The sequence below is a fragment of the Melopsittacus undulatus genome, chromosome 6 (assembly GCF_012275295.1).
Source record: "Melopsittacus undulatus isolate bMelUnd1 chromosome 6, bMelUnd1.mat.Z, whole genome shotgun sequence".
Taxonomy (NCBI): domain Eukaryota; kingdom Metazoa; phylum Chordata; class Aves; order Psittaciformes; family Psittaculidae; genus Melopsittacus; species Melopsittacus undulatus.
The window spans coordinates 31,453,916-31,480,091 of NC_047532.1; the positions used below are offsets into that span (position 1 = coordinate 31,453,916).

A 26,176-nucleotide genomic window follows, 5' to 3' on the forward strand; every position below is an offset into this window, starting at 1 on the left:
TGTAAAGTCTTCCCCACATAATGTCTCCAATGCTTTAAATAAAGAACTGTGTTCAGTACCAGTTGTATTTCTGCAACCCGTTCAGGGCTACAAATAAGATAGCTCTGCATCATACTCATATTACTAGCTGAAGTACTAAGTATTCAGAAAAAGAGACTGCACTCTTCCTGAAGCCCAAGATCCCATGACTCTGGGTACAGTATACACACAATGACCTGAAAAAACCTCCCTTGACAACTAAAAGTAAACTTTGATATCTTTTTCTCCATGGATAGCAACAGGTTTTTCCCTTCAAAAACTTTGATCAGTCTTCACATCATAACATACAAAGTGGGATTGTAAGGAGAAATTGCATATAGTTGGAGCAATATACAGTAGATGAACTTTTAACAACTTTGTTATTAAATAACTTTTAATAACTGTTATTAAAAAAAAAAAAAAAAGCTGGTTGGTGACAGCCAGCATGGCTTCACTAGGGGGAAATCCTGGCTGACCAATCTGGTGGCCTTCCATGATGGGGCTACAGAAGTGATGGACAGGAGTGGAGCAGTTGACGTCATCTACCTGGACTTGTGCAAAGCGTTCAACCCTGTCCCACACAACATCCTTGTCACTAAATTGGAGTGTCATCAATTTGATAGGTAGACCACTCGGTGGATAAAGAACTGGCTTGATGGTGGCACTCAAAGAGTTGTGGTCAACAGTTCAATGTCCGGCTGGAGATCAGTAACGAGTGGTGTCCCTCAGGGATGGTGTTGGGACCGGTCTTGTTCAACATCTTTGTCAGTGATATGGACAGTGGGATTGAGTGTGCCCTCAGCAAGTTTGCCGATGACACCAAGCTGTGTGGTTCGGTTGATACGCTGGAGGGAAGGAATGCCATCCAGAGGGACCTTGACATGCTTGTGAGGTGGGCTGATGCCAACCTCATGAAGTTTAACCATGCCAAGTGCAAGGTCCTACACCTGGGTGGGAGCAATCCCAGGCACAGCTACAAGTTGGGCAAAAAAGAAATTCAAGATTGTCTTGCAGAGAAGGACTTGGGGGTGTTAGTCAATGAGAAAATGAACATGAGCCAGCAGTGTGCACTCACAGCCCAGAAAGCCAACCGTATCCTGGGCTGCATCAAAAGGAGCATGACCAGCAGGTTGAAGGAGGTGATCCTGCCCCTCTACTCTGCTCTCGTGAGACTTCACTTGGAGTATTCTGTGCAGTTCTGGTGTCCTCAACATGAAAAGGACATGGAACTGTTGGAACAAGTCCAGAGGAGGGCCACAAGGATGCTCAGGGAACTTTAGCACCACCCATATGAAGACAGGCTGAGAACGTAGGGGCTGTTCAGCCTGGAGAAGAGAAGGCTGCGTGGAAATCTCATAGCAGCCTTCCAGTATCTGAAGGGAGCCTACAGGAATGCTGGGGAGGGACTATTCATTAGGGACTGTAGTGACAGGACAAGGGGTAACGGGCTGAAACTTAAACAGCAGAGGTTTAGATTGGATATAAGGAAGAAATTCTTTACTGTTAGGGTGGTGAGGTACTGGAATGGGTTGCCCAGGGAGGTAGTGAATGCTCCATCCCTGTCAGTGTTCAAGGCCAGGTTAGATGAAGCCTTGGGTGATATGGTTTAGTGTGAGGTGTCCCTGCCCATGGCAGGGGGGTTGGAACTAGATGATTTTGAGGTCCTTTCCAATCCTAACTATTCTATGATTCTATGATTCTATTTTACATGTAAAGTATGGACCAAAAACCTCTCCAACAAGGAAAACAAGTAGGAAATAGCGCTGATTGACAATGGAAAGCCTCTCTCTGTCATACTTTCTTAACACACAATCCCACATTCACTCTTGCATTTTAGTAGTTGTTCTGGATTCAGCAGTAGGAGTCATTTTTCTCCTTCTTAGTAGCTGGTGCAGTGCTGTTTTTGACTTTCGGCCTGGGAACAGTGCTGATGACACCGATGTTTTTAGTTGCTGCTCAGTAATGTTTACTCTGACCAAGGACTTTCTCAGTCTCATGCTCTGCGAGGGAGGATGTGAAGCCGGGAGGAAGCAGAGACAGGACACCTGACTCAAACTAGCCAATGAGGTATTCCATAGCATAGCAAGTCATGCCCACTATATAAACTTGGGGCAGCTACCCAGAAGGGCTAGATTGCTGCTCAGGTCAGGCTGGGTCTCGGTCAGCAGGTGGTGAGCAGTTGTATTCGCTTCCCTTGTTATTTTCCTTATCATTATTATTATTGGTAGTAGCAGCAGTGGTTTGTGTTATACCTTAGTTACTGGACTGCTCTTAACCCATGGGAGTTACATTCTTTCAATTCTCCTCCCCATTGCTCCAGGAGTAGGGGGTGGGAGGAACGGTGTGGGGAGTGAATGAGTGGCTGCGTGGTTCTGGATTGCCGGCTGGGCTTAAACCACGACAGTAATAAATCAGACTGTTATTCTTTTGGAAGAGTGCAGACTAAACAGGCCACTTGGGACACTGCATCCTTCAATTCTTCTTAAGGATAAATTCTAGACTCCAAATAAAACCTGGAAGCTATCAAGTACTATGTATCTGGGAAAACATAGAATCATAAGGTTGGAAAAAAACCCTTAAGATAGAGTTCAGCCATTTACCTAATACTGCCAAATCCACCATTAAACCATATCCCTAAGTGCCTATCTACACGACATCCCCCAGGGATGGTGACTCTACCTCTTCCTTGGCCATCCTGTTCCAGTTTTTTTCCAATGCTTGACACCCTATCAATGAAGGCAATTTTCCTAATATCCAAACTATATCTCCCCTGTTGCAGCTTGAGGCTGTTTCCTCTCATTCTACCAACCTCGGAGAAAACAACACCCACCTCACTACAAACCTCTTCAGGTAGTTATCGAGAGGTAATGCTGTAGGTCAGGTATCAGATCAGATAAGGCAGTAAAGAGCAGACATGGAGGAAGTAAGAGTCACAATAAGTGGAATAAATTTAGCAACCAAGTCCTATTTCACTTCAGTAAAAGGGTAAAGAGAAAGCACCAGCAAAGGGCTCCTGCATACACCTATGTGAGGATGTCAGACAGGAATAAACATAAGTCTCAGTGTTTAGCAAGACCAAAACCAGCAACTTGCATCTAGGAACCTGAGAAGCAAAACTATGCTAACTAAAAAACAATGTTTGGACAGCAATCACGAATCACTGACACAAGATCAACAGAATGCATGAAATTCCCATGGACTGTGGTTACTGGCCATACTTAGAAGTCATGTCAGGTTAACTAAAATAGGTTTTTTTTAAACTAAGACATCATTTGTGCATGGACTCTTCAAATATTTCAAAAGGCTTTCAAATAGTTATTTCTACTTAAATTTCACCTGCAAATTTGTGCCATTCTCATTGTAGGAGAATTCTACTAAAGCCTACTAAAGAGAACTTTTGGCTTCAAATTCCTACGGCTTTCTTGCTGGGAGAAGACAGGGAGAGTGGAGATAGTGCAAGAGGATTATTAGACTGGACACAGGCAACTTTCCCATTAACTTTGGAAATCAGTCCAAAATATTTCATGTTCATGTCATGTTAACCAAGCTTTTAATTGTATTTTTTTTCCATGGTCATGATAAACCAGCCATGAAGCAAATGCTGCTAGGTCTCCTTGACATGCCATTTTTTTCTTTTGTGACAAACTGGAATCACACAAAAATCATTCTTTCCTTTTGTGTTTATAGAAGTACAGCAAAATCCTTGTTTGTGCCTTATTTTCTAGATGCTACAATATGTATGTACTATTACATGCAGAATTACCAGCAAATTATGGTTTTGGATGATACCATGGCTACAAGTTCAGAATATTTCTGGGGAGGTTGTTGCAGTGAGCTTAAATGACCCAAATTTGACAGGCTATGCAAAGTCCACCCCTTCACAATATGAATCAGCTTGAACAGCTCTCAACATGAGTATGAGGTTTAGAGCATATTTTATATTGTCTGACTAAAACGATCTGGGCCAAGAAGGATACTTCACTGATAATGGTTATCTGGAAGGAAGTCTGCATCCAAAATAAACCATTTAATAATTCAAAAGTTCTACCTGAAGATAACTTAGAAAAAATAACATTTTGCTTTTCAGCTATTATACCTGAGAGTATCTACCATTAAAAAGCCTAAATGCAAGAGCTTTTTATGTTACCTTACATCCTTAAAGACTGCTAAAAATTTAACGAGGTGGAATCCAAAACATGTGACCCTAAATTGAGAAGCTGTTAAATAAAACATGTAGGAACACACTCAAAGCTTTCATTTGGAATTCTATTGTGGCCATTCTATATTTGGAGCTTAAATGTCTCAAGGAGTACCTCAGGTAACCTATGAAAAATCTGCAGGGGGAAAAAAAAACAGTCAGTGGCTTAGGAGGCAAAAGGAAAATAAATCTTATTTTGAAATCATATATTCTTGCAGCCTACATGAAATGCAAAAGTAACCAAGCGGTGAAAAGCATGCTTTGACACAGCCAGTAGTTTACCTAAATTTATTTTTTCTATTACATCAACAGTGTTTAAGTGTTAAATAGATATCCAGAATGAACAGCCAACTGACAGAAAGAGACAAAGATAGAGATGAATATAAATGCGTAGGGGGAAAAAAATCCAAAAGTTTTGTTATTAGTTCTTATACATAAAAACTTATGCTTCCCCTTTTTGAGGGATGAAAATTCACAAAATAACCCCTTCTTTTACTACTTTTCAACTACTATGACATAACAAGACAATGATAGCCAACTTTAGCTAGAGGGCTTGGTTTTCAATGATTAGACCATCCAGTTAACTAGTAGATTCGGATATATGAACCCATACATGTAGGAGAAATCAAATCCTGATAGTCTGATACAGGGAGTAACTGAAGACACACTTTTCCTAATGGAATCTGCAAGCTCTGTGAGCAAAACAACACCATTTAACAGCCCCTGGTCATGAGCTTACCAGCTTCAGAAACTTCTCATTAACTTTCCCCTCTGGTAAAACTTCGTTCTTCAGAAAATATGCAATGTTACAAGGTGCTATTTTATTCAATTTAGAAAGAAATAAAATGTTCATATGCCTTCTGAAGCAATAAAAAAGAAAATTAATTTGTTAAGACAGCATATAACAAGATTTTGGAAAAACTTCTGGATATTTTCTTATAAATAATTCCTCTCAATTTCTCCAGTCCTGTCCCACACTGATCTGCAGTATCAATACTACATTGGACTCCTATTCAAACATTTGACATTGTTAACCACCACAATGTTGATTAGATTTTCTCAATTTAATTTTCACCAGCCCAAAATTAGTATATTATTTGTAAGCTGTTTGGTGTTTTATAGCGTTTATCCATTAAACCAAATAAGTCTTTTCAGTGCTACTTGCTTGAGTTGGAATCAGAACACTATTTACAGTTCCTCCCCAAAAAAACGTTGCATAAAAGGTTACTTTAGAAATTTTTTTAACAGTTGTGGAACTATGTGCAAAAAACAACAAAAGAAACATAAAAATCACTGGGTGAAAGTGGTTTCAGTTTCTTGCTGGGAGAGTATGATTTATAGAATAAAAATGTTTGAGAAATATTTTTCTGTATGTATTTGTTTTCACACTCTATCAAGCGCAGATCTTCTAGTAAACAAAGCAACTCAGAAGGTTGTCTTTTTAAATCCTTTATTAAAATTACCATCCTATGAGGTTTTCTTAGAAATATAAATGCCCCACACCAAAGATTCAAAAACTTATACAAATTATGCTATACAGCATTAATTATGAATTTTGCAATAGACCTACACTGAAATTTTCCCATAAATTTAAACCAGTATGTCATCCACAGGATGACAGTCAAATCAAGGAACAAAAAAATGAATCTGAGTTTTCTCATTTACATCCTAACAATAAAATTATTTCTCTTTTTGTTAGTTCACACAACTTTGTCTATTCAGCTGCTGTTATTTTATGCAAAGTAAACATTTGTTGGTTTTTAAGAGTATGAAAAAATGTATGAAATCTGGGTAATTTCAATGGCAATGTAAAAAAATGCTCACTGGTAAAAAATACCATTGAAGAAGAAAAATCATCTAGAATGCAGTATTCGTGTCAGCACAAAGTTTCTTTTTGATAATAAGCTCTCAATCAGATTGGCATTAAAAAGTAGAGAGCTTTTTTTCTTCTTTTCTTGAACTACAAATAATTAAGGGTAACTACTTAGAGTTTACTGAACAAAGTACAACCTAGTCATAACTGACATACATTTGGATTAATTTTCTCCACAATGCATAATGTCACACTTCTCTATTTCTATTCAAATTACAACCCATAACTGAGTATTCATTATCTATTGAATCTTATGTGTAGGATCATTTACTTTTTAATGAAGTACCAAATTACCAAAACAAAACTCCACAACAGAAAACGTTCCCTAGCTTACAAACATACCTCCATTAAGCTTCCACCTTTAATTATAAATATGATATTAAAATCAGGTCTAATATAACAGGCAAGATCTCAAATCACATGTAAAAACCTTGTTAAAAAGTTATTAATGGCAATTGTTACTATCTCATTAATTCCTGTGCTTGTCAAAACTTGTCTATTAAAGCATATTCGTATTTATGCCTACCTGCTAAAAAGCAAAAAGAAAAATGTAATAATAATATATTACTAAAAGTCTGAAGCAATCAGGACACTGATAGTCATCCAGAATGGGAGGTAGAGAAAGTGAGAATATACTGAGGTAGTAAAAATTGCCTTTTTGAGGCATGCATTACAAAACAGAGAGTATAACACTTCTGTGGACAGAAAGATGAGTAAAATAATATACTCCCAGAATTATAAGTACCATCATTAATACAAAACAAGGAATGTTTCTTAGCATTTGTTTTATTTGCTACATAACATAGAGCAAGACTGAGAAGTATCATTTAAGCAGATAAGGAAATCCACAAATAAACTGAGACCAAACAGGAATTGCCACCAAACAGCATCTTAGATATGGAACAAACAAAATCTCAAATATCATTCAAAGCAGAAGATATCAGAGGTGACTCTGATGTGTGTGCACTCACAGCCCAGAAAGCCAACCGTATCCTGGGCTGCATCAAAAGGAGCATGACCAGCAGGTTGAAGGAGGTGATCCTGCCCCTCTACTCTGCTCTCGTGAGACTTCACTTGGAGTATTCTGTGCAGTTCTGGTGTCCTCAATATAAAAAAGACATGGAACTGTTGGAACAAGTCCAGAGGAGGGCCACGAGGATGATCAGGGAACTTTAGCACCTCCCATATGAAGATAGGCTGAGAAAGTTGGGGCTGTTCAGCCTGGAGAAGAGAAGGCTGCGTGGAAACCTCATAGCAGCCTTCCAGTATCTGAAGGGAGCCTACAGGAATGCTGGGGAGGGACTATTCATTAGGGACTGTAGTGACAGGACAAAGGGTAACGGGTTGAAACTTAAACAGCAGAGGTTTAGACTGGATATAAGGAAGAAATTCTTTACTGTTAGGGTGGTGAGGTACTGGAATGGGTTGCCCAGGGAGGTAGTGAATGCTCCATCCCTGTCAGTGTTCAAGGCCAGGTTGGATGAAGCCTTGGGTGATATGGTTTAGTGTGAGGTGTCCCTGCCCATGGCAGGGGGGTTGGAACTAGATGATTTTGAGGTCCTTTCCAATCCTAACTATTCTATGATCTATGATCTACAACTATACTCTGCTACCACATTGGCACAAAAGAGACAGAACTTCCTTTGAATTTAACATTTTGAAACAACAACACAACTTCCTGTTCCGCCTTCTCACCCCCGAGCTTTCTATGTTTATGTAATTTCTTAACTGGTAATGTTATTTATTATTAAGAATAATTCCTCATCTGAACTGTGCATCATCCCACCTCAGAATGCCTCATCCGTGTTCAGTGAGTAAAGTTCCAAAAAGTTACTTGTCAGCCCTCCAGTCACGAGGTAGGGGGACCAAAGAGCACATAACTGCCAGATGGGCAGACAAGAACTCTCCACAGAGTTAATGTTAACAGAGGTATAAATCATTTAAATTTAAGAAAGAGCACAGTAGTACATACACTTTTGGCAGCAGTTAAAAGTAAAGCTGTAAGTTTCCAACTAAGTAAAGGTTGAAATCCTTAATTAGACTTCAAGACAGAAGAGCATATTTCAGAACTAGAAAAACCTTAATACTAGGTTTCAAAATCAGAAAAATTGGCTTTCCTGTAACTCAGATTGGGTGGGGGAAAGAGCTATTTGCTTTTAAAAACATATAGGTGTAAACCCTTTAAAATACCTTACATATAAACCTGCTTCACATGAAATGGAATGGAATAGGAAAGAAATTGTGTCACTGTGTATGCTGTTGACAATTCCATCTATTATCTTTTTATCACAAAAGTCATTAAGCACTGCAGCTTTCAGGCCAAAAGCAACCTTGAATTTTTACTTACAACTTCTGTAAAACCTCAAATGTTTCATATTTTCAGAAATGTCTGGGCAACACGTTTGATTTATTACAACATCAATGAACCAGTTCACTGACATACCTGCATCCAGGCAAGACTAAGCATTCATGAAAGAAGTGCAAGCCAGAAAACTTATTTCCTGATAATGGACACTATAACCCAGCGTGATTGACAATTTTCAACACAAACTACCACTATTACTTGAAATTGTGCAATCCAGCCAAGTATCTCACACTTAGCAGCAGCAGAGAATCCAGGTAACATGGCAGTGAAGCTGGACAGCTAACTTCGCATTCCAGCCCAAAGCAGACTCTGCTTTCCATTTGATAAAATTGTTTATTTCATTTCAAGTCTGAATATAAAGTCACAAACAGCTTTTACCCTGTCTGAAGAAAGATGCAGAGACACATGCAAGCTACTGTTGCATAATTAATGGTTTGAGTTTTAGCATCTAACTTGACTGCTATCATCCACTGCAGTAACAGCATGGTAAGCAAAATAAGCTCTTAGTGTAAGCAAACTTCCCTCTCATTTACTCCTTCCATTTCACCTTCCTTTCTCTGCTGCAAGAGATCACCAGATGCATCAAAGATTGAAACAAACTATCTCTGTGCAGAATTACACATAAATCAAGAACTTCTGTCATTGCTGAAATCAGCAGATTGAACATTAAATGGTTAAAGATTTGAAATCTCAATCATTCACCCATTTGTGAAAGGAAATATTTCTTTCTTTCCCTTCATCCAGCAATATCAGGGTGGTCTATTGATACTGTTTTTACAACTAAATACATTTGGCAAAACACGCTTGTTTCCTCCTACTCCTAAGCAGACAAGTTAGAAACCCCCAGGTCTAACTCTGTATTTTCCAATTTTATACATATTTGTCCATTTTATTTTAACATAAGAGGTCACATTAAATTTGCTTTGCTGGTTGTACACATGTCAAACAGCTGTAAAATACAATTAACATGGTAGGGGTATTTCAGGAGAAAACAAAGGGTGCAGATGGCATTGCTATGAGATGAGAATTTGTATCTACAGATGAAAATACTTCCTGGACTGAAACCTTTTGCTAATCATTGAATTATTATAAACAGCGAGGTATTTTTATCTCCACTGATTCTCCAGCTCCCCCCCGGGACAGTTGCTGTGTAGCAGCAGCAGCAGACAGCCAAGGTTAGAGGACTTCACCCACCGTAGCTTAGCAACCAGCAGCCTTGCCTGGGCTGAAGGACGCAGGGAGCAGAGCAGGGCAGCCCAGCTGCCCTTAGAACCCACCATAGGTGCAGAATCCATAGAGTGCTCTCACTGTCCTAATCCTCTCCTGATGATGGGAGGGGTTCGTTTTCCAGCTATTATAGGTGGGTTTTTTTGTCATGAATCCTCTTTGCTGATAGATAGCAGATTCAAACATGGAAATTACTTTGCTTTTGAAGCAACTACAGGTCCACTGCTAACCAGCCTGGTAAGTTTTACTTCAGAGAGCTTAGGCAGGACTCATGCTCCTGCCATACCACAGGAGCATTAAGGACCACAGCCTAACCAAATTTTGAGTAAAGGTGATAAAGTGATAGGAGACAGTATTATTAGTAGTACTTAGCAGTTATCTTATGCAATGCCAACAGATCTGTGTATGGTTTGGGAATCCCTCCTTGTAAATAATGTTCCACATTATTAAGTCTTTTAATTATAGGATCTCTATTATTAGGTTTTACTATTTTAAGTGCTTCTCTGGATCTTACAACAAAGCTGTATAAGCAGACTTCATGCTGATAGCATTTAATTGCTTTGCATGTGCATCAGTTAATGCATGGATGATTCAAACAATTAAGACCTAGAGGTGCTGATTAATTTCCATTCATTCAGAACCCAGGAAAATCTACTGAAATAAAGTAATGATTCTCAGCTGCACTCATGCGGTTTGAAATCATGCAGTCTGTCTTCTGAAATAAAGCAAGCATGTAAAACTTGATTTTTAACATTCCTTTGATCTGAGGTTTAACATATACCTAAAACAAGGTTTCACATTCATACTTTTGGACTATCAATATGAAATTAATGCCTTTTATGGCATATTTTAATACTGCAAGAACAGTTACTTTATGGATGGCTATATAAACAGTAATTCTTCCAAATGATGGATAAAAACCAAGAAAGTTTATTTAATTCTTAAAAAATAAAAATCAACTAAGCATTCAATCATTCAGTTGAGACAGTGCAAATAATTTCCCCAAAGAAAACTAGTGTAAGGCAAGAAAATACAGTGTCCATTATTTATTTGTCTAGTGCAGATGGATTTCTCTGAAGAAATCCAATTAGCTCTGTCATTTCTTATCATCAGATAGATCTATTTCAAACAGCAAAAGAAATATTGTTTTCAAAATTACATATACACACAAAATGGAAAAACTGATAAAATAGTATGCTTATTACGGGAATAAGATTCTGAATTTCTAAGGGTTGAAGTATGATTCAAGATAAACTGAACAATGCTTGTCATTCAGTGTCTTTCACTGTAATGCAGGTACAGTTTTATTTAACACTGTCATTTCAATTTTAGAAGCTAGATAAACAGAAGTACTTGTAAATAATCAGCTACTCATGTTCAGAATGAATCCTGATTTTTTAGATTCATTTTAAGGAGACAGAGAACTTTAATGAGTAGGGCATTCTTTAACACAAACTCACAGACTTAAAGTTGCTGAAACATGAGGGTAATTTTGCAGGATAGACACCTAAAAGTTTAAAAACAAAAAAAAAGTTACAACAAAATAAAACAAAAAAATAGGCAAAAAGGCGTTTTACTGGAGACTTTTTTTACTGGGCACTTCTACAGGCCTTACCAGTTGGACAAAGGACAGAATTCACACAGAAAGTGAAGGCTCTGTCAAAGTAGTCCAAGACACATTGCCATGACAGTGACTGATGTATAAATCAAAAGACATCAATTGCAAAACTCTACAATTATGAAACCATTTTTTAAATGTGCTGACTTGTATTTTTAGCTTCAAGATTCAATATGTTTCCACAAAGAAGAGGTTACACTCAGTGGTTGATAACAGTTAAGAATAATTTTTTTTTATTCCTGCAGCTTATACATCAAGTTCAAAACCTTTGTTATCAAGGCAGACCCGTTATACCTACACAAAGCTGTCTAATTAGTTACATCTTACGTATCCATATTCTGATTCCTAAATTCTGCACATTTCACCTAAATGTTGTGAGGCGTTTCTCATTTGTTAACTAATGTTAAGATACACTTTGTGAATCTACGTGATAGCATTCATGGATCATTCAAATTTCTTGTTCCAAAATACTTCAACAATCCAGATGCCTGCAGTAAGTTTAATTGCAGAGGGATGGAGAATTGAACAAAGCCTACCTTTTCCACAAACACTGTGTTTCTCATCCACCAACAGTGAAGCTCTTAGACCAGTCATACACCAAGACTGACCTCTTTTCAGAAGATGCACAGGAGACCTGTAAAGAGATTCCCCTGGAGAAGGTTCATTCTGCATAGCAGACCAAGTTACAGAAGTCAGTGACTACATGGGATCCAGGGGGATAAGAAGAAAAAGACACAAATATGGATTCTTACTTCCAAAAATGCATTCCAAATAAAAATTTCTTTACTTTAGCCAAGTCCAGAAATGGTGTTTTGCTAACAATCAAATATTGACTTCAGTAAACAATCAGCTGGGAGAAATCTGGATGCGCATCAAACTTTATAGTCAGCTGACTTGGCAGCCAGGGTACAATGAGCAGAAAAAGATTCTGCATCTGTAAGCTACTTTAATTAGGAAAGAGCATTCTGTGAAATATTACAGAACACAAAATTAGAGCTGGTTCGTATTCATACAAAATAGAGGAATCTTATGTTGACAATTTGATGACTACATTCAGCTTTCAGTTTTAGCAGATTTTTTCAGCATGGAAAATAAGCAGACTACAGATGGTGAAAATATTGGAGCTGGCTCAGCAGGGTTAATTCTGGCATGATGCTGCATTGCTAGTCAGCTGCAGTGCCTCAGCACCGCACTCCAGGGACCAGAGTAATTGGGTATGGAGCTGGCAGGGAGTCAGAAATTCTGTTAGCTCCTGATCAGCATTAACCATTCTAAATAAAACTCAGCTCTACAGACAAATGTAGGTGATTCCACATGATCCTCATCAGTATCCTGGAGTTTTTTCTTCCATGAGAAGTATGCTATTTCCCCAGTAATAAAAATAATGAAAAGTGATTACTACCAGAAGAAACATCTTCTGCAAAGATGTCCCATTCCAGTTTCATCCCTTCTGTACACACTTCCCTTTTCCTACAACACATACAAGCAAATCGGGTTAAACAAAATAACATGGACAAGAAAGCAGACCCTTTGCATTGTTGCAGGTGCACAAGTAAAAACCCATGATAAAATAAAAATTAAAATGTGCATGTGGTATGCTTGTTACTACAGAGGGAAAAATGTTTCATTATAATGAGAAGAGCTTTAAACATTACTGAGTATTCCAGAAGTTTCTAGTCTACACAAAAGAATGTTTCCAGAGGCACAGAACCACTCTGCAGAAACAGTTCACAGTTCACTAGACTAACATCCTGTAACAACATAAAGTGGGAAAAGGAAAAATAAAGGGGAGATCAAATTAGGACCTTGACACAACTAAATACAAGACCAAAATCGACCAGATCACTTAAACATATACTAAAAACCTTTGAGAATAAATCTAAAATGAAAGTAAATTGGTATAAGCAGGTGAAAAACTACAGAACTTATCAGCTCTGAAGAGCATCTCTGAGTTCTAAAAGGCCACCATATTGTTAGACTGTACAAGAAAGCTTGTAGTACATTTGAAATGAAAATTTTGTGAAGATTTTGTGAAGATCTACATTTTTCTCATAATATCAAGAGATTTGCAGGGTGAAGAGGGAATGTTTGGGGTTAGGTTGGTTTTTTCCAACATTATAGAATTATAGAAACTTTTACCATTGAAGAAATTTTTTAGAAAATTTCTAGGGACAGATTATAAATCGAGGCTTTTAATAGCAAGTTTCTAAACCTTCAGATCAAAAAGACAATGTTAACAGATCAGGCAGGAGACAAGAAAAAGAAGGGCAGGGGCATGATTTTTTCCTACATCTATCAATTATTTGTGGCCAGCACTATTTTATATTAATTGACCAATCATGCAGATGTTGATCACTACTGCAGACTACTGATCCAGTACACAGTAGCTGAAAGCAATGGAAACAGTCTCTATTATGAATTTAAATGTCCTTGCAGAACAGACTCATTTCTTTCTTCACTCATTCATCTTGACCCATATCAAATCTTCTATCTTCACACAGAATTAGACATAGAACCCACCCTATATACACAGTGAAAACATAGAAGACAAGGGTAGCTAGGACAAACTGTGCTTACCACATTTATACAGCACAGAAAATGACTCAAGGTTTCAGAGCAAGGCATCTGAGCTGCACTACTGAAATCACTTAATTTTAGACTACCTGAACAATCTGGACATAACTGATTGTTAATGAGAAATAAGCTTCTTTTAGAATGTCACAGCACCACTACCCACTGTCAAAACAATTAAATCGTTGGCTTGCCAATTTTAGTGCATTTATATATACAGTATCATTGTAGATAACTACTTTAAAATGTTTCTAGGAAGAAGTTACAGTTACACAGCTTCAACAACAGATAATTCAAAATCTATTTAAAAAAAAAATATAAAAATTGCACCTCAGATTTTACTTACACAACCAAGGTGCACTGAGTTATCTCAAGTATGCAAAGAGAAGAAGGTTGCTATATGGTCTAGTTGGTTAAAGCAGAGCAAGGAGCAGAATTGTGACACTAGTAAAAGATGCACAGTACATTTTTCATCTGATTTTTTTCTCTAAACTATTTACTTCTCATGTATTCTCATTCATATTCTGAAGCCAAAAATTAGTCCTTACTATTTCTATTCTTGTGAAATCCTACAGCAGATGTCTATGTCTGCTTCTGTATTACAGATCACTGCTGTTTTAAGAGAAAGTAAAATTTAGAAACCCATACAGATGACTAAAAATAATTTGGGTTGATGAATCCAATTGAACAATGGTACATAACATAATAGGAACACAGAAACTCATAATCCTTTCATACCCCAAGAGTCAGAAAGACACCTGGAACACCATGCAGCATCATTAATGCATTTATTCGGACCTGGAATACAGGCAGGTGCTGAAGAAAAAGCCAAGTCAAATGCTTTGAGATACATTACATGAATTCACCTGAGACATAGAAAATTCAAACCAGCTATCATTTTGCTTATACCTAAAGAACTGTCAATAATGAAATGAAATTTCCACATCCGCATTGAAATGCAATTCAAGACAGAAAAGCCATCAGGCCTTTTCAGCATCTGAACCCTCGTTTTTTTAAAAAGAAAATAAAAATTATTTTTAGAAGTTAACTTTATTTATGCAACTCAGAATTAAATGGCATCAACAGAAGCTATAGAAATGACACCCCTGCAACTACAGTGAAAAAATCAGAGGCACTGAACAGATGCCTAAGCATCAAATAAACTGGGAATTGAACAGTTGTTTTTCTTATAAAGGTGGAACAAAACCAGGAAAACATAGATTGCTTTCTGATGGTCCCTTGTTGCATCCATATACTCACCTAGCTACTATTTTCAAAATTATTCCAAACACTGCAGAGGTCAAAGGCAAGGGCAGCTTGATGGTTCAGGAGCAGCTCTGCTGTAGATGTCAATGACAGACTAGGACCCCAGCCCAGTTCTTCTTTTCCAAACTAGCAAACACAGCAATGCACACATCCCTTGCCTCAAGTATATTTTGTACATTAAATCAAAGCTTCTATAACTGCCAAATTCCAGAACACAAGCCACAAGGGCTCTGTGATAAAGCCTGAATGAATTGATTTCCTCATTCTATTATGAATGTCAATGGCAAATATTTCAGTTTATCTGTTATACAAGCTTAATATTCAACCCATAGTTTAACTGCTGTCCTTTTCTCCTGATGCTGCCTGTATTTCAGGTCTTAAATGCAAACATACAATATCATGTTCTATAGTCTTCTTCATCCCACTTATCTCATGAGAATTTATTATTCTACTCATCCCACAAGTCAATGACTGCAACCAAACCAGTTTCTGCACTGAAACATCCCTACATCAGCTTTTGTTTCCTCTTGGTTTGACACCATTGTCTTTCGAAAAAAAGCAAATTCTCCTAAGTAAGATATATAAGCTCCATCAGCAACTTTCCCATTAGACTTTTCTTGTTAATACACTGGGAAAACCAAAAAAAATGAGAAAAGTGAAGGTCAGTAATGGAAAACCAGATGGATTATGAAGGTAGCTTGAGATTTGTAGGACAAAAAGAGTTTGGTGCAATGAAAAAGGAAGATGCTTTGGATACAAAGTACAGGAAAAGGTAACTAAATATTTTATTAAGCAATGTAAACCACAGGTTCTAGCATAAGAAATGCATAACATTACATCATCTCAGCTCTGCCAAAAAGATGATTTTTTGTTCATCCCACTTCCAACAGGCAGCATTTTCAGATCTTAGTTATTTGTTTCATTAATGTTTATTTCCATAAATAAACAGGCAAGTTACTACAAGATAAAACAGGATATGAGCTTCCCTGCATCAGTTACTTTAAGACAAATACTTATGTGCACATACTTGCATAGTTAGCATAAACATAACAATACAGTTAGCAAATTTGCACCCAGATCTTTGAAGTCTTGCTGTCATGCATCCATATATTAAAGTTTTTCCCAAATCAGCCTAACACCGTTAAAATTCCCTTGAAAAACATCAAGTCTCATCTGTGTTATTTTAAAAAGAGAAAAATCAACTGCACAGATCAACAACTGATGCTCTAAAGTTTTACAATTTTCTCCAAAATTAGATTCCGTAATGGCAACTTTAATATCTAAATCAACACACGCTCAGGACCTTTTTCCATTAGATACCACTGTACCACACTTCTTACAATTGATAGAAACTTCTGGGTGAACACAGAGGTTATCAGAAAGTGACAACTCACTGAATAAAGAGAGGTTTGTGCTGACATCTCTGATGAGGAGGCCAAATCACAGATATGTCTCTGATGGAAGCTTTCTGGTGAAGCCACACTCTCTGTTGTAGCACTAGTGCTCTGCTCAAAGATCTAGGAACACAGCACCTTGAAGCTCTGAGCTGCAGCCCTGCTCTCAAATCTAAAGAGAAGAATGTCAACCACCCTGACATCTGTTTGGGTGACAGTACGGCCCAGCACAAACAATCCAGGAGGTTTCTCAATTGTGTGGAAGACAACTTCTTTCTGCAAGCAATAGAGGAGCCGACGAGGAGAGGTGCCGTGCTTGACCTCGTGCTCACCAACAGGGAAGGACTCGTTGGAAATGTGACTCTCCAGGGAAGTCTTGGATGCAGTGATCACAAGATAGTCGAATTCGAGTTCCTCAAGACAGTGAGAAGAGCGTGCAGTAAGCTCACTGCCCTGGACTTCAAGAGAGCAGACTTTGGGCTCTTCAGGAACCTGCTTAGCAAGGTTCCATGGGATATAGACCTAGAGGGTAAGGGGGCCCAAGACTCTTGGTTAATATTCAAGGATCACCTGCTTCAAGCTCAGGAGTGTTGCATCCCAACTAGAAGAAAGTGCAGCAGGAGGGCCAGGAGACCTCCTTGGATGGATAAGGAGCTACTGAGAAAAATTCAAAGGAAAAAAGAGGCTTATAGAAGGTGGAAACAAGGACAGGTGGCCTGGGATGAATACAGAGATGTTGCCTGGGTAGTGAGGGACCAAGTTAGGAAAGCTAAGGCCCAATTGGAGCTAAACTTGGCTAGGGATGTTAAAGATAACAGGAAGGGATTTTATAGGTATGTAGCTGCTAAAAAACAGACTAAAGACAATGTAGGCCCCCTCTGGAAACTTTCAGGAGAACTGGCTACACAGGACTTGGAGAAGGCTGAGGTTCTGAATGGCTTCTTTGCCTCAGTCTTCACTGGCAAAGGCTCTGACCGCAGCACCCAAGTCTTGGAAGGCGGACACAGGGACTGTGAAAACCTAGACCTTGGGCCCACTGTACGAGAGGATCTGGTTCGTGACCATCTTAAGAACCTGAATGTACACAAGTCCATGGGACCTGATGAAATCCATCCGTGGGTCCTGAAGGAGATGGCAAATGAACTTGCAAAGCCACTGGCCATCATATTTGAAAAATCATGGCAGACAGGTGAAGTTATAATATAACCCCCATTTTCAAGAAGGGGAAAATGGATGACACAGGGAATTACAGACCAGTCAGTCTCACCTCTGTGCCTGGCAAAATCTGGGAGCAGATTCACCTGGAAGTCATGCTAGGGAACATGAAAAACAACAAGGTGCTTGGTGACAGCCAGCATGGCTTCACTAAGGGGAAATCCTGCCTGACCAATATGGTGGCCTTCTATGATGGGGCTACAAAAGTGATGGACAGGAGTGGAGCAGTTGACGTCATCTACCTGGACTTGTGCAAAGCGTTCGACACTGTTGCACATGACATCCTTGTCACTAAATTGGAGTGTCATCAATTTGATAGGTGGACCACTCGGTGGATAAAGAACTGGCTGGATGGTCGCACTCAAAGAGTTGTGGTCACCAGTTCAGTGTCCAGCTGGAGACCAGTAACAAGTGGTGTCCCTCAGGGATGGTGTTGGGACCGGTCTTGTTTAATATCTTTGTCACTGACATGGACAATGGAATTGAGTGTGCCCTCAGCAAGTTTGCCGATGACACCAAGCTGTGTGGTTCAGTTGATACGCTAGAGGGAAGGAATGCCATCCAGAGGGACCTTGACACACTTGTGAGGTGGGCTGATGCCAACCTCATGAAGTTTAACCATGCCAAGTGCAAGGTCCTACACCTGGGTCGGAGCAATCCCAGGCACAGCTACAAGTTGGGCAAAAAAGAAATTCATGATTGTCTTGCAGAGAAGGACTTGGGGGTGTTAGTCAATGAGAAAATGAACATGAGCCAGCAGTGTGCACTCACAGCCCAGAAAGCCAACTGTATCCTGGGCTGCATCAAGAGGAGCATGACCAGCAGATCAAAGGATGTAATACTGCCCCTCTACTCTGCTCTCGTGAGACCTCACTTGGAATACTGTGTGCAGTTCTGGTGTCCTCAACATAAAAAGGACATGGTACTGTTAGAACAAGTCCAGAGGAGGGCCATGAGGATGATCAGGGGACTGGAGCACCTCCCATATGAAGACAGGCTGAGGAAGTTGGGGCTGCTCAGCCTGGAGAATGCGTGGAGACCTCATAGCAGCCTTCCAGTATCTGAAGGGAGCCTACAGGAATGCTGGGGAGGGACTATTCATTAGGGACTGTAGTGATAGGACAAGGGGTAATGGGTTGAAACTTAAACAGCAGAGGTTTAGACTGGATATAAGGAAGAAATTCTTTACTGTTAGGGTGGTGAGGTACTGGAATGGGTTGCCCAGGGAGGTAGTGAATGCTCCATCCCTGGCAGTGTTCAAGGCCAGGTTGGATGAAGCCTTGGGTGATATGGTTTAGTGTGAGGTGTCCCTGCCCATGGCAGGGGGGTTGGAACTAGATGATCTTGAGGTCCTTTCCAATCCTAACTATTCTATGATTCTATTCTATGATTCTATCCAGTCTGATTATGCAAAAATTCTACTCTGAGAGCACGAAATAAAGAAAGGCAGAAAAAATTGAAACTATGCAAGTTTTCTTTTTGATTGCCCAAGGAAGTTGTGAATGCTCCATCCCTGGTGGCGTTCAAGGCCAGGTTGGATGGAATGTTGGGTGACATGGTTAGTGTGAGGTGTCCCTGCCCATGGCAGGAGGCTTGGAACTAGATGATCTTAAGGTCCTTTCTAACCCTAACTATTCTATGATTCTGTGATAAGACTGCCAAGGTAACTTGAAGTTCTCAAGAATTCTTAGCTTCACAGAACTTCCTTGCTTACTGTCAAGGAGCTTGGAAGAGCTTCTACCAGCCAGCAGCTCTCATGTCTCAATAGCTGCCTGCATTAAAGGCCCAACCTCTGAGTGGAGTTTACCTTCACTCCCTAGCCAAGGAGCTCAGAAAATCTGAGAATACAGAATAGAAATGGATGTAAACTTATTTTGAAAAAGAAAAATTACATCCTCGGAACTAGAAATCCCAAGTTGGAAGCTGCTGCAGTACTGATTACAAAGTGAAAAGCATATACATCATGCAAAAATCAATGAAGATGCTACCTTTGTGTTTGTTCTAAGTCACTTACACAATAAGATTTGCCAGCACATTTGTCATTCCAGAGTATCCTTCAATTGACTATCTCATATAAACATAAAAAAAGGTTAAATCTCTCACTAATATGTTATAGTAACAGAAATTCCACCATATTCTGAAACCAAACATAGTGAGGTTTTGGTCCATACCCCAGTTTGCTACATGCTTCTGCAAGCAGGACTTGATGACCAGAGGATATACCTGTAACTGATATATCTATCATGCTGTTCTTAAGCTGCCTTTTGTGAAAAGGCATATATATGGCACAGCTATAAAAGGCATAACTATTATTCTGTCCTTGCTCATTCACCTGCAGAAAGAGTTAAAAATTGGTGTTGCAAGGGAAGCTGTCTAACTGGGGAGAAAGATGTTTTAGAAGCAGGTGCCACAGCTGGCTTTGCTCCTGTATTCATTCACCTTAGAGAGTTTCTTTGCTACATATCAGGAGCACCAAGAAACCCAAGCTCAAATGGTTACTCAAATGTAAGTTTAGGAATAGTTATTATTTTTATAGACAAAGAAATTACTGAGTTTACTTCACCTTGAAGAGATGGAAGTTTCCCACAGCTCTTTAAAGATGCTCAACGTTTTTAGCATGCTCTATTCAAGCCAGATTCCCCCGCACCTTTAGACAGATTATCAAGAATTTCTGTAACATCAACCTAGTACCTTTCCATTACTTTTAAGAGGCAATAGCTAGCCAAATTTTAACATTAGAGTCCTATTACAGTTATATAAATTAAGTCAATTTATCCTTCCTTCAATTAAACATGTTAATTTCCCAGGGGACCCAACACCATTTTCTTCAGTTGTCACACATGCCATCAGCACACAGTATGCTGTAGACTTAAAGAGAATTCAAGTATCTGGTCTTGCAGAACCTACCTAAACCTCATGTAACTCAACTCACTGAAATTCAAAGGCATTCTCGAATGAGAAAGCTGCTCAGTACATACAAGAACACAACCTTTGTGTTCTGTAGTGACAACACACACCAGAAAACAAATCTCCTGCAAACAGACAGCAGAATTAGCACTCTCAACACAAAAAGCACTTAGCCCATAAATAGTTCAACTTCTGCATGGCCATCTCTACTTCCTTCTGTTCAACAATGTTTAGTTATACTTGCCTGAAGATTAGTTTACAATAGAATTACATGTATATAGTCAATCACAAGTTATTAACGACTGTCAGTCTGTAAGAAAACAAAGCCATATATTTTGGTTTGCCATTAATGAGATTCGTTCATTAATCTGATCTTGATTAAAAGTATTCAGCAATTTGCCCAATTTCTTCAGCAGAAGAAATCATATATATGTTAAAAGTTTAAGAACAAAAATACAACTAAAATTCACATGCTTTGCTGAAGTAAAAGCACAAATCATTAGGGCTGAAAAAGAAGCATAAGAATTGCCATATAGTTCATGTTGAGAGTTGTTGTTGTCCTTATTAACAAATGCCCCTACCAAATACTTCAAAGGGAGATCAAAACAGCACATCAAGTCTGGAAAACTACAGAAAATTGTCCATATATTTCTTCCTTAGCCACACTGATTGTAGCGCTCTCATACCTTTTGTTTGTTAGGTTTATTTTAAAGCACTGTCCTTCTTACAAGATTACCTTTTATTCAGACTCTTCTCATTTGTCTCTGTGTAAAAGTGAGTAAGTTGCTTCTCTCGGGTTATTCAAATAACACACCTACTAATCACTTCTGATGTCCTTTCTGTAGGCTATATATATTTCTGCCCTCAGTTACGTCAACTTGATTTCAGGGGATTAGGTACTACTTATTCATAGAAGGGAACAGAATTCTAAAACAGCTTCTGTCCTCTAGTGATATTATCTGCACATCCTTAAATTATTTGCACTTTGAGTACTCAGGCTCAGTGAGGATTATTCAACATATTACCACCAGAACATATGGGTCCTCCTCCCAGATAATTACAGACTACTTAGAATATGCATGGTTAGCTGAAATTATTCCTTCTCTTGCGCATTTGTCAACAAGCTCCAGCTTTATTAGGTCCAGTACAAAGGACCACATAAGGGCAACCTAGGCTGAAAATGAGGCTTGTTGTAAAGAAAAGGAATCATATCTTGTTACTCTTTTTACAGCTACTGTTCCTGAAGATACTCAAACCAACAATACAGTTGCTGTTGTAACTAATACATGAAGTACAACAAAGTTCCTAAAAACATTAACATTCAGTGACCTTATCTCAGTATAACAAACCTACTTTCACTGTCAAATTGAATTCTGTTCTTACCTTATTCAAGAGTACCTTGTTCACAAACACCTTTGTTTCTGAAGTCTTTGAAATACTAAGCATTGATCTACTGTCCTTGCTTTCAGTGGGAAAGAACATTATAAAACTAATCTGTAGACTGCTAGCCTGAATATTTGGCAGACAAAGAAATAGTCTAAATGGCTGATTTTTTTATATATATATTTTTTTAATAAGAGGGGGGTTTTGCGTTTCATTTAAATATATTCTGATAGGCCACTGACATGTAATTCAGAATCTGGCATTTTAATACTACACTTCATTATAAAGTGCTTTTCACTCTACATTCTTAAAGCCTTCATACACATTTACAAATTAACCTTTTGAACAGCCAGAATTATCTGAATTTAGAGAGGAGAAATCTAAGGAAGAAGGTCGTGAGAGTTTTGCCCTGAGTGACTCAGCAAAGCAGTGAGAATCCTGAGCACCAAGCCCTGATGTTCCAATTCCTAGTCACAATGTATCGCTTTCAGACTTTTCTAGAGAGGTTACAGCTTTTGTTTTTTTCCAAGTTCACAGCAGAATATAATGCTAAGTAATGCAGGATAATTGTTACTACAGCCTGTATAATTGTAAAACACATCTAGGCAAACTTGAAAATTAATATAGGACGGCGATATGTATTACTGACATCAAAGAGGTTACATATGTGGCATACAAATCAGCTTTTGAATGCAGGAGTGCTTCTTTCTAAGAGAACACAATGAGTAGAACAAAGTAGGGAGTTTCCTTATCAAGCAAACATCACTTTCCTCTATATGTACCTTCATGTGCATTTCCACTGTTACAAAATCATTGGAAAACTGCAACAATTGTATTGCAGTTCAAGACATTTTTCCTAATTAATGACAAATATACAATCTGTTTGTGTAGCTCATATTGATGGCTCTTTTCTCTCCAGAGAACATCGATTTCAGTGGTTTTTTACATTATTCCTATAAAACATAAATTGACAAAAAAATCCAGAAATAAAAAGTTAAATGACTTTTTACTTAAAAGTCAAAGACCCAATTAAAGACTCATAAACTATGATCTACAACATCAAATGCATATACTAAACTGCTTTTGTCTTCAGATTTTGACCTAAATGCCACCAAGAAATTTTTAATTACATTGGCCTTACTCTTGCCAACCACCATGCTTTCAATTGACATGGATGCACTTTAAATATGGATGCTTTCATTTGGGAATCACCGCACCGCAATCAGACACCTCCAGAAACCAGGGAGGTTTCTGAGCTCAGTTCACCAAAACTTGAAACAAAATAAAAATAAAAAACTGTGGATATTATGGAAGCCTTCCCTCTAATGCATTTGTCAAAAAAACAGGTAAACTCTCAATATACATAAAAATTGGGATTTGACACTGTACAAAACAGACTATATTAACCAGCAACCAACAGGAATACTGTTATTAGCTCGATCTATTCAGCTCAGAAAGGATGCTGAAGAGAAGAAAAATATTCAGTACATATACAGGGAGGGAAGACTGGAATAACTCACTTTTAAAAGGGAAAAATACAACAGGGAAATTCAATCAAATTGAAAGACAGAAGATAATAACTAATAAAATTATGTTTTCCATGAAATTAATCTGTTGGATTAATTGGAACACAAATGTATCACAGCCAAAAAGAGTCAGTATGGATAAATGAGGGACTTGATATTTAACAACAGAGTGAGATATGAGAGCAAGTACCAGAAAAAGAAAAAGAACCCTGCCAACCTATGTTTAGGATCAAGTGGACACTATTTCCAGCAGACTCATGTCTGCCTATTAAAATGGAATTTCTTGCATCATCTAAGATTTCTGGTCTTATGATCCCACAATTAAGCTGAAATCCTGCTACATGCCACTTCTAAAATTATTTATCTCAAGCAATAATTGCCTTTGCAGAAAGGCAATATGTAGAACATGCTATGGGAGACCTCAAAAAGAGGAGCATTTCAATCTCTTTTAAGATGGAATAAACTATATGACTCCAGTATATAAAGCAATATCCTTTCTTACTTCTTTTCCCATCCATTTGCTATTGTTTCTTCTCTTGTATTAAAGATACGGTATTCTCTTAGTACATTGGGAACCTGTTCCAATAAAGAGGATTTCCTAAGGTACATAATATTAAGTTAGGTATTTCAAAGGAAAGTAAAACAACGTTGGTTTTTAAATGGGTATATTGCTACATGATTCTCTTGGATCAAAGAACATATACTGCAATGCAAAATGACTTATGTGAAAGGTGAGGCATCTTAGTATAGCATATCTTCTACTATTATTCAGCTACTTCATACCTGATCCATCTCTCAGCAGTCTCTAACCACACAAAAATATATTAAAACCAACACTTGAAACTTTCAGTTATATGATGGAATTTTTCAGAACCAAATTATTTGCACTATGTAATGACCTGACTAGCATATAAAAGAACTATTTTGACCAGATTTAAAGGGAGTATTTCAAGACATTGAGAAAGAGAATACAGAGATTCACAAAGGTTAGTGTGCAGACAATACCGTGATAATAACCACTTATATAACCAAGACAGTTTGGGCTATTACATGATTCCAGTTTTATTCTACAGAAATTTATAATACATTTGTTTAAAGCACATAGCAACAATCACAGCACAATTCTTTATTGATTGCTTTGGAAATTGCTTAATTATAGTTCTCTTGCACACATATTTTCACATGATATATTTCAAGGCAAGGTGCTAATTTGAAAAGCTTAATTTTCTGACTGGAAATATATTTCTACCACATTTAGAGAAAACAGGTGTTATAACAGATAAAATAAATAGCATGGAGAAACTATTTTTTACATTCATTTATTCTGTCCTAATGTTCCCCATATTCAATACCTCACATCACCACACTGCAGAACTTCATCAGTTCCATGACAACCATAGAGATCAAAGTTCATGAGGTACCTGAACAATATTTCACTTACAGATCAGAAGAACTCACAGAAAACAACTAATATCCATCAGGCATGTGTGACATATAATTGTTGCTTGAAGAAAAACCTCAGAAATGTCTATGAAACATGAGTATACTCATCTGTGACTAAAGGAGCTGTAAACTAAGTAGCTTGGAATTAACAGTAAAGATTTTTCATATAGCTAATAGTAATACTGTCATCTTTGAACACCTTCTTGAACACAAGTTTGTCAGCTTCCAGGTACAGTCTAGACTTGATATAAAACATATGCATATAATAACATGGAAATAATTTCAATATCCAGCAAAGGGGAGGCAGGAACAGGACAAAAGTAGTAGGAAAATGCAAAATCGGGAGGATAAACAGAGGTGTGTATATATACAGAATCACAGAACAGTATTGTATAATGGTTTAGGCTGGAAGGGAATTGAGGGAGCTCTCTGGTCCAGCCCGTGCTCAAGCCAAGGCTAATAATAGGCTGAGTTGCTTGGGGTCTTGGCCACCAAGAGCCAAATCTCCAAGGATGGAGCTACCACAGCTGTTCTAAGTGCCTGTCCCAGTGTTTCACCACTATTATTTTGACGAGTGATGATAGATTTTTTCCTTAGATTTAACAGGAACTTCCCCTACTATAACATGTATGTCACCTCTTGTCCTTTCACTGACCATGTCTGAGAAAAGTCTTGCTCCATCTTTATGACCACCCATTAGGTAGCTGAGAATGGCGCTTAGTTCCTCCTTAGCCACCTCTAAGAAAAACAAACCAAGCTCTCCCAACTTCTTCTAACACACAGTATATGCATCAATGCAAATATTTCAATTCTGCAACTTGAAAGCACTGCAAGAGTTATCAGAGTCAGCAGGAAATGACATGGAAAGCTAAACTACATTCAAATAATCCATGAAAACTCCAGGGCATCTAACAACTATGCAATTTACTCATGTCCAAGATAAAAAAGTCAACAAAATAGCCACATAACAAAACATGCGCATCACAATAACCACATAATTTAATTATATACCCTTCATTAATGAGTGCGGGGGGGGGGGGGGGGGAAAGGCATTTTGAATTTGAGGGTTATTTAGAGATCTTTCAGGAGGGGTATTATTACTTATTAGAAAACAGGATCTTGTGAAAAATTAATCAGGATACAGACGTGAAGGCAATTTAGCAGTGAGATTA

The 26,176-nt window shown here is 38.2% G+C and overlaps 1 protein-coding gene across 1 annotated transcript in view; it reads right to left on the reverse strand.

The window, feature by feature from the left end:
- Positions 1-26,176, reverse strand: part of DNER (delta/notch like EGF repeat containing) — a 128,926-nt gene that overhangs the window by 98,986 nt on the left and 3,764 nt on the right. The window lies entirely within an intron of this gene.